Raw genomic sequence first — 9,868 nt, 5'->3', positions numbered from 1 at the left:
CATGGTAGGCGGACCTGACTGTAAAGACGCCCGTTGTAGTGAAGCTCCAAGCCAAAAAATCAGTCATCTCATGAACTGACAGCGGTACAACGAGGATTCTTTGAGCATCAACGCTACAGAATGTTCGGTTCATCGGCAGCGTGTCTCAATATCCCGTCACTGGATCAATAAGCTCTAACACTCGGGAGAGGAGATGACTTCCGCTACTGGAGATAACCTTCCTGGTGGGTGACTATGGAATCCCGCTATCATCCCATGTCTTAATTTTCTGTCCATTGCCCACCCTCCATATATGACCATGTTTGAGAGTCTCCACTCGTGCCATTAGGCTTTGCCAAGTGTAGGATGCCTTCTTTTTTAAACTAACATTCAAAAGATCATCATCAGGGTAATACTTTGCTTTGAGAATCTTTGCACAAAGGAAATCAGGGTTCTCAAAAGCCGCCATGCTTCCTTTGCCAAATGTGCCAAGTTAAAACAATGAGTGTCTCGAAATCCTATTCATCCTTTACTCTTATTACCTCCATCTGGATTTATTGGTCCTCTTCGTATTTTGTGCCAACTTTAACCATAGATTTGGCGAAAAAATTATAAGTTGTTTGTCACAAAACTTATATTGTTAGATTCATATTTGAAAAGAGGTTTCCATTGATACTATTTTTAGGGTATATAACTTATTTTTTGATAGTTAAATCAAAGGTCAAAGTTTAATCCAAACTACAAGAAGGACTAATAAATCAGGACAGAGGTAGTAGGTATGCACATCTTCCATCATGCAAACCAGTGCATTCTCTTGTATGATGCATCATCATCCCACAAAAAACAAGAGATCGCATCCGTAATTCCTTTGCATATTTTCTTAGAAATTTTAAAGATCGACACCGTATACCTTGGTATGGCTTGTGAAACAGACTTAATAAGCACTTCTTTATCTCCAGAAGAGAGGTATTTTTTCAACCATCCTGTTATTCTCAAGATCAACCGGTCAACTAAATATGGAAACAGTTTTGTCCAAACCTAGGGTGGCAGGCAACCCCAAATGCTTGTCATTGATAGCTTCTGCCATAATATTAAGTGTGGAGCAAACCAGAGCGTTGATGCTTACATTAAGAGGGACAGGCCCACCTGTGAAATTCAGAGGCGGCAGGAGGTGATAAAAAGATGGCACGTTCTTCACCCTGTAGAATCCATTAGAAGTCTCCCATATGTTTAGTAATATTGAGCTGGACCTTAGCACGGGCCGCCTACCGCGAGATAAAATGCCAGGCCAGCCGGTGATGAGCGGAGAGGAAAAACAATATTACAGTAATTTGCAAAAAGAGCGTCTTAGAGCAACTCCAACAATTCCCCTCGATGCCTTCCCCTAAAACCACTTTTTTTTTGGCTTCCCGTAACTTTTAGGGACATTTGTCTAGGAGAAACTTTTGTCAGTTCTTGCAAACTTTTTTCTCTAATTTTTTTGATTTATTTTTTATTATGCAAAACTAGCTAAATTTTAATTTGTTCCCCTGGGCCCGCCAGTCAGGGGCGGGCGCGTGCTGGCCACCGGCGAGGGACTGTGCATAGCGGCATGGCCGCGAGCGGCGGTGGTGGCACAACGTCCTCCCGGCGTGGTGGCGGTGGCGCGGTGGTATGTGATGTTCTAGCACGAGGGTGGACACATGGCATGGCGGAGGCTCTCCAGCGAGGTTCCGGTGGGGCGACGTTGTTTCGGTGGGCCGCGCATGGAATTTTCATAGCTGTTATTTTAATTAGAGCATCTCCAACAGGCACCTAAAAAGAGCTCCGCGTATTAAAATTTTGTTTTTTGGGCGCCGCACAGCTCCAGCAGATACTGTAGCGCTAAAAGTTTTTGGATGTGCGCTGAAAAACGCTATCGCAGGCAGCATATTTTGGGCTTCGAATTGCGCGCGCTTCACAATTTACACTGTGTGCTTTTTATGCGCGCGTTTTTGGGCGTCTGCAAAAGCGATGTTGGTCCCGGCGCACTAAAGTGCTAAAGTGGCGCGAACTTTTATTGGGCGCCAAATTTTTATGCGGCCGTTGGAGATGCTCTTAGAGATAGAAAACCTTGAAGTTGCCGTTAAACTTTTGATGTGTGATGTAAAAAGGACATTTTGTGTGGTTTGCCCCTGCTTTCGAAAGTTGCCGGGTGCGGCGAGAGACCATCGCACCCACCCGATACACATGGAGAAGAATTCCTTTTTATTCTGACCGTTATTGCAGCTACAAACCCCCTGTATTTTTCGGTGGGAGTACATACATATAGATGGTACTCGTAACTCAGTACTCTGTCTCAGTATGGCCTATGCTGGTAAGTGCAGTAACAAGTAGCAAGTGACATCACCCATGGCAGTCGTTCATTCGCGCCTATGGATTTCGTTCATCACTCAACTTTTTAGGGTAGTACCATTTACTATGCGCGCCTACGGATTTCGTTCATCGCGTCGAGGTGGCAGGTCGTCGGCAGCAGTCTCCTGCGCGGTGTCTTTGACTCGCAGCACTTGCACGGCGGGCTCAACACCGGCGGCGCGAGCTGGGAGAGTCCACCCACAGCCGCCACCTTACGGGCGACGATGATGGAGTTGATCACCTGGCGGTCGTCGGGGTGGTGCACCGCCAGCACCTGGAACCCGCCCCGGGCGACGTCCGCGGGTTCCAGGACGGCGCACAGGAACCCGCGTGCCCCGTGCGCGCTCCGCGCGACGTGCACCGCGCCATCCGCCATGTGCTCGCCCAGGTGCGCCACAACGCGTGCCTTCTGCCCCGGCGACACGCCGACGGGCGCCGCCAGGAGGACCACGTCGTACGCGGCGAGATCGCGCGTCAGGTCCTCGACGTCGGCCGTGCGGAACGACATGCGTTCGGCCAGGCCGCCACGCTTCTCGTCGTCGTCGGCGCGCGGGCGCAGCAGCAGCCTGCTCGCCCGGTCGTTGGCCGCGGCGCACCGGTCGTAGCAGTCGACGGCCGCGTCCGTCATGTGGCGCGCGGCGACCAGGAGCGGGCTGAGCGGCAGCGACCCGAGGAACGCGACGCGCGCGGGCACGGCGAGGTGGTCCGGCGCGTGCCGGGATAAGAGCGCGTGCTCCAGCTCGCCCAGGCGGGCGTAGCTGTCGTAGAACGGGAAGAGGCGCCCCAGGTGGTCGAGCGGGTCGCCGTCGAGGGCGGCGAGCGCGTCGGCGCATTGTGCCTCGAGGCGCGCCTCGGCGTCCGCGCAGAGTCGGACGAGGTCGTCACGCATCCTCCCGGCCTCGGGGCCCAGCGACGTGACATTGACGGCGGGGCTCGACGTGACGCACGCGGCGACGAGCGTGGTGAACAGCGCGTCGGCGTCGGAAGACGGGCTCAGGGGCGGCAGCTTGGAGAGGGCGGCGTGGATGCTGGCGATCTTTTTCACCAGGGCGGCCGCCTCCTTGCACTGGGCCTCCATCTGGGCGTTGTGCTTACGTGGTAAGGTCGACGCTGATGTGTGAAGCTCGGAGAGACAGCAACTGTGAGAGCTCTGCTGCTCTGGAATTTGATGTGGTGATGGACACGTTATGTTATGTATAAGCTCGCATCGCACCGGAGCTCGATCACGTCGTGTCGTGCAGCCGGCACTTCGTGGCTCGCTTCACGCGTGCATGCACGCACGCATGCCAAAGGCTTGTTTCATGCCTCTGTTCCATTTTGGACGTACCTACGTTACAGGGGAGTAGTTTTAAAAAGCCTGATGCGTTTGACAGTTAAGTTTACGGAAATACTACCAAAAAACTGACGACATTTTTTTGACATGTTAAATCTAACGTTTTTCATGGCAATTGATATTAGTGCGATGATGACAAATTTAGTTTGCAAACATGACAATTTGCTGATAAAAATAAATGAAGACGGATTTATCATGCTCGCCAAGAACTAGACTTACTATCCTCTCCGAACCTAATTTGCCATAAAAAATGTTCGATTTATTTAACTGGTCGCAGATACTGCATGCAACACTTTCGTGAATCCTAACTACAAAAGATCATTCGTTTGAAAATATCTCCAGCTCCTGTGCAACGTTGCAATTAAGAGTGATAATAATTTACGACTAGTTTTTTATTTGAGACATTAGAGTGATAAATTAGTGAAGCACTACCTTATTAAAATTTTAGCACGACACCTGGGAAAAAAAAACTATGCATAGGGCAGGCATGAGTTCTTTTTCTACTATTTAGAAAAGGCAACAGCCCAGAAGTCCGTACAGTAATCCAAAACAACTCAATACCACATCGCACACACCAGAAAAATAAACGACAGGATACAATGGTGCGGAGGAACAGTGACACAAACCAGAAAACGACAAGTCAACATTGATTGGAAAGAACTGCTTGGGATCTTCTAAGTTCTATTCAGCGATCAAGCAACCAGAGGTAAGGCTGGTCACAGTGAGAGTAAGTTAGACTAGTGTCATATGCATGACACTAGTCTAAGTTACTACCTTTATAATGCAAAGTAACATAATAGTAGTATCATAGATTGCTTTATTTATTAGCTCATAGACTCATCTTGTCTTGAAAAGCGTTATGTTACAGTAACATATTATGTTACCATCTCTCATTAATTACTTGTCACATAAACAGAATTTTCTCAAAGTGCGCTATGTTACTAGCTAAGTTATTCCCACTATCACTAGCCTAAGAACCAAGCCAGCATGGGAGGCCATGCCATCGCCAACACCTAAAAGTCAACAAAGACAACACCATCCAGCCCCATTTCCTAGAGAAGCCTCCCACTCCCTCGCAGTCGTCAGGTGATTCTGCACTCACCACCCTAGAGCCTGGATGAAAATTGCCGTCGGAGGACTCTGAGCACCATCTCACAATCGACACTTGTACACCTTGAAAGCACCACCGTTGAGCGAATCAACCTGTGGTTGAGTTGGTTAGATGGACAGTGGTATCCCCAACCCACCAGGGTTCAAATCCTGGTGCTCGCATTACTCCTGGATTTATTTCAGGATTTCCGGCGATGCGCTTTCAGTGAGAGGAGACTTCTCGTCGATGACGACGCGCCTACGGTGACTGCGTAAATCTCAAGATGATATGCTGCAGTTCATCACTACCCGGTCCTAAAACAGACCAACTATTTTCATGTTGAACTCGGAGGAGGAGGAAGCCACCCACAATGAAGCCTCCAAGAGGGGAACGACACTCAAGAGCAAGGGACCGACGGAGAGGTGAAGTGGGCGGGTAGCAATGAGTACAATGCCTAGAACCGAGAGAGGTGAGACCTTGTCAACTTCCAGCCTTGAAGCCTCCCACGCGAGCTTCCCTGTCGCTCGCATGCGAAGAAAAGCACAAGCACCTGCTGCGAAAGCACCGCCAAGCCCTCCACCCGGAGCCACCGTTCTGACATCAAAGAGACCAACCTTGCACGCCTTCCACACACAGAGACGAGTCGCAGATGCGCAGCCAACAAACCTCGCTGTCCGACCAACACTCCTCCCGAGCCTGTAGACCCTCCACCTCATACAACCACCAACACATATAGATGAAATCCATGAAGCTCAGGTCCACACGAACCCCATGGTTCATGTACCAGATCGAGGAGGAGGCGTCCAGTCATGGCGAAGGACCAACTAGGTCAGATTCAGTCGTGCGGTGGCACCGCCCAAAGCTAGTGTGAGGGGCCATCGCACGCAACCGTGGACTGAACCTCCCCCTGGTCAGATTCAATGGTGCCGAGGACCGACCCCCCACCCCATTGATCAGCGATGGTCGACGACTAGCTACATCGCTAGGGACGACGGCCAAAAGCCTGGCCAAACCCCTAATGCTCGGAAAAGAAGCAGCACGAAGCTTGGCCAGATTCGAACTCATGCCAAGGAGGGAGCAGCCAGGGAGAAGAAGGTAGGGCAAGGAATGGGGTGGAGAGGTCTCGCCGTCGCCATGGGCTAGCTGGCGGCGGCCTCTTCGGAGACGCTTGAAGGAGGTGGCAACGGCGAGGGAAAACCTAATCCCCCCCCCCCCCCCCACACACACACACACACACCCTGCGGCCACACACTACTAGGAAAAACATTACCAGTAGCGTTGGTTTTCTGCATACTAGTAGCGTGGGTTCCCGCGCTACTACTAAGGCGCTACAGCTAAATTTTAGCAGTAGCACGTTTTTTACCCCGCGCTACAACTAAAAAAGTTAGTAGTACCGCGGTGCCACCAACACTACCACTATTCCACACCTACGCTACTGCTATCCTGAGCACTAGTAGCGTGCTATTTCCCACCCATGCTATAGCTATCTAATTAGAAATTAAAAAAATAAAAGTCAGATGCAGTAGGAACTTTTTAGCAAATCAAGACATGGCCAGTGCAAAATAAACTATGCTCACAGATCACAGAACCATCTTAGGAATTGCAGCATTCATGGATGAAACATTGAACATCTCAACTCGAAGAGATCATGAGATCCCATTTAACATTAGACACAAACAATCAGACCACTTATCTAGATGTATCTACCAAGACTTGGAGTGCAGATGCTGATAGACTTGAATCCACCCCCCCCCCCCCCCCCCCCCCCCCCCCCCCGTGATGGCATCGAGGTCCTCCACCTCGGCGACCTCCGGCGTCGCGATCATCTGTGCGACGCGGTCGCCGGCTTCCCGGTGAAGTCCACCTCCGAGTGGTTGAAGAGCATGACGCCCACCGGGCTGCGGTACTTCGTGTTGATCACCCCTGCGGCCAAGTCGAGAAAGTAAAAACTTGTTAGTACACGTCAGCGTCCAAATCTGGCTTGCTCAAACAGAGATACAGTGAATAGAGATACTGGGAAGCAGTACACCTACCAGGTTGAAACGAGCTTGCTCAAATGATGATCTGGCACTATGGAGCTAGTTAGTGATCATGACTTCTAAGAAAAGTTCGATAATGTGAAATAAAGAAAGGAACTTACATCCTCAACTGCAGTTGCTTTGTCTGTCATTGTTCGTTTCTTCAAGGATAAATATCTTTCATGAGCCTGGGTGAGAACACAAATCAGTCAGCGATACCCTTTTTAAAAATAAACTCGACTTTTGTCAAAAATGCAATAACAACTACAAATGATAGCATGCTGATAAACAGCAGAAATGGAATAAAGCTATCATATCGGTGCCACGCTGCAGTAAAATGCAGCAAAAGTAGATGCTGCTTTATACTAAATCATTGTTGAGGAAATCGTTAACTGGTAGCAACAAGGAGTTAGTAGACAGAAAAATAACATAGAAATAGCATCTACACATTATGGCAAATAGACTCCTTCTGATTATAGTGAAAGTTGGCTATCATATTGGCAGGTTGACGGGAACAGCATAAACAAACACCAAAACAAAAATAGGAGAATATACAACTCTTATCATTTTGTTCACAATAAGCCAACATATTGAACTTTGTTATTGCTGCCACAAGATTGAACCCATGACACAAGCTTCAGAATCACCTTGAAGACATGTTTAATATTGTAACTCTGAAATGACCTGAGAACAACATTACCTGGTCGTACAGAAGGCTAGCCTTGTGAAAACGCTTTCGGGCATCCTGATCACCACCTACTGTACTCTGCTTGTCCTAATAGCAATTTCCCCTTGACTGGTTCCAACCACTACTACTCATCCCCATATGTATTTGATACCATCAACAGGCATTGTACCTGATCTAACTGGAATTCTACTGAACTAATCTAGTCTGCAAAATAACACAGGAAGCCTTAGTAGTTGACAGAAGATGTGTAATTAATCTTCCTCCCTACTAGTTAGACCTGATCTTTATGTAACCATTATTGTACTTGGGACCATTAATAATAGGTGATGTACTATGTAGTATGAATTCTACTGAACTAATCTAGTCTGCGAAATAACATGCCTGGCCTTAGTTGATTTTTAGTGAGGAAGAAGTACTGCTAGGATAGTCATGAAATCTCAGCACATTTTGTTATTGACGCCTACATCTTCGTTTTACAAAGGAAAACTAATTTTGTAGCTTTGATCCCTCTGAAGAGCAGAGGACATTATAGATTGTGTCATGCTCTCTGCTGTGGTTGCATATTCAACCTGTCCCATTTCTGTTTGATGTGTATAAATTTAGACAAATCTGGCCGATGGTCGTAGGTAGTACTACTGCTACATAACTAGTTGAGGCTCCTAAATTGCTTTGGTTTTCAATTACTTTAGTTTCTTTTGTCACTAACTTTAGTATTTAGACAGAAAATTATTGTGCAGTACTGTAAACCCCCACAGTAATCATCCTCATCTTTTGCTGGTTAATTCCTTCAGTATTGATTTTCTTCTTCTTCAGTTAACGTTTTGTTTTTCTAAGACCCTCAAGATTGTTTTCAGTTATAAATGAATGAATCAGGTACCTTGCACACGGTACTACTATGAAGCACTGCAATGTTATCACATATAAGCACCAATCAAACTGCTTCGACGATTGCTACCTGTGCTTACCCCAAGAGTTCACGAAGCATGGGCTTGTGCTCACTGTTTGGTCAATGCCATGTGTGACAGCAGTACAAGATGATAGTGTCCAACAGTGTTGCCAAGACCATGCATCTGAACATCTAATAAAACACCAATCATACAGAGATCCAAATGTGAGTCCATGTGTATTATCAGGACTGGGAGAGTACCAGCTTTTAGATGCAGCAAAAGGATAAAGTTATGGCCTCCATGAACAAATCAATGGAGCAGCAAGAACAGGATGCAAAAAGGAGGAAGAAAGTGAAACGGCCATGGTGATGGGGATGCTTACCCAAGCTAGGAGCCATGGAGGCGGAGGTCGTTGGCCCAGCACCGCACCGGAGCAGACGACGGCAAGCTCGACCGTGTGCGTGCCGTGGTGGTCGTCCTCGCACATGGAGGAGGGTGGCTGCGGCACCGAATTGAAGAAACTAGTGAGGGGGCGGGGAGAGAGGAGGGCATGAATCAAGGGAAGAGGAGAGCTCACCGCGCCGGAGTTGGAGGCAGCCGAAACCCTAGCCGCGGGGAGGGGTCGCGCGCGAGCGCTTGCGGCCGGGAGGAGAGGATCTGGCCGGAGGGAAGGAAGCGTCGTCGCCAGGAGAACTCGTGAGTGTGCTTTTCTCCGGCGAGGGCCGCGGGAAGTAGCCGGATTCGCCCGTCGTTGTTGGCGGCGGCGAGGGCTCGCGGGAGGAAGAGGAGGAAAATGAGAGAACGATGGAGAGGTTGTTCGCTGGGCTGGGTTGCTTCTCTCGCTGGGCTGGGTTAGTTGTAGCGCATGTGGCGACCCGCGCTACGACTATGTTTCTAGTGCTAGCACGTCCTAGCAAACCCACGCTAGTAGTATGACCTGTCCGCGGGTCAACTGACGGAGGTAGTAGTAGCGTGCCCAAAAAAAACAAGCGCTGCTGCTAATCTATACCAATAGCGTTCTTTGTGCCCAGCGCTACTGATAATTACCGGTAGCATGGGGCACAAACAAACGCTATTGATAAATTTCTATGTATAAGTATTTTCCTAGTAGTGACATGGAAACGACGCGGCGGGCACATGTTTGAATTTCTAGATTGTGTAATAAAAATATGCGGTATATATACAAGAAATATTACATGTTTCGAAACTTTATTTGAAAGAGAATCTTACTAACTCAATATATGTCTTTTTGCAAAAATAAAAGAATCAATATATGTCATATACCAGCAAGCATGCATGGTTGACATCCTATAAACCTGATCAGAGGGAGTAATAATATTAATGGGAGTACCTAGAACTCATCTAAATGAGACGTAATTTGGTCTCATTCACCTAAAAAACAAGAATGGATACAACCCACGTCAGCACACATGCATCTTATAGCATCACATTCAATGGCTATAAAAGATGAATGAGACCAAATTAAATCTCATCTAGATG

General features: G+C 48.1%; 1 long non-coding RNA gene and 1 pseudogene across 1 annotated transcript; both read right to left on the bottom strand.

Annotated features, from left to right (window-relative positions):
• Nucleotides 1-2,190: 2,190 nt before the first annotated feature.
• LOC125549185 (nicotianamine synthase-like 5 protein pseudogene) lies at nt 2,191-3,529 on the bottom strand (annotated as a pseudogene).
• A 3,025-nt stretch (nt 3,530-6,554) lies between these two features.
• Nucleotides 6,555-9,195, bottom strand: LOC147981490 (uncharacterized). The gene is made up of 5 exons (XR_015598935.1): nt 8,946-9,195; nt 8,751-8,867; nt 6,916-6,981; nt 6,809-6,845; nt 6,555-6,698 (listed from the first exon to the last, which is right to left on the bottom strand). It is a non-coding gene; the product is annotated as an uncharacterized LOC147981490 (long non-coding RNA).
• Nucleotides 9,196-9,868: the final 673 nt, after the last annotated feature.

Source organism: Triticum urartu, chromosome 3A (genome assembly GCF_056163025.1).
Source record: "Triticum urartu cultivar PI428250 chromosome 3A, HENAU_Tu73, whole genome shotgun sequence".
Classification (NCBI taxonomy): domain Eukaryota; kingdom Viridiplantae; phylum Streptophyta; class Magnoliopsida; order Poales; family Poaceae; genus Triticum; species Triticum urartu.
The sequence above is the reverse complement of the archived record's forward strand: the minus strand, read 5'-3'. Positions and strand labels throughout refer to the sequence as shown.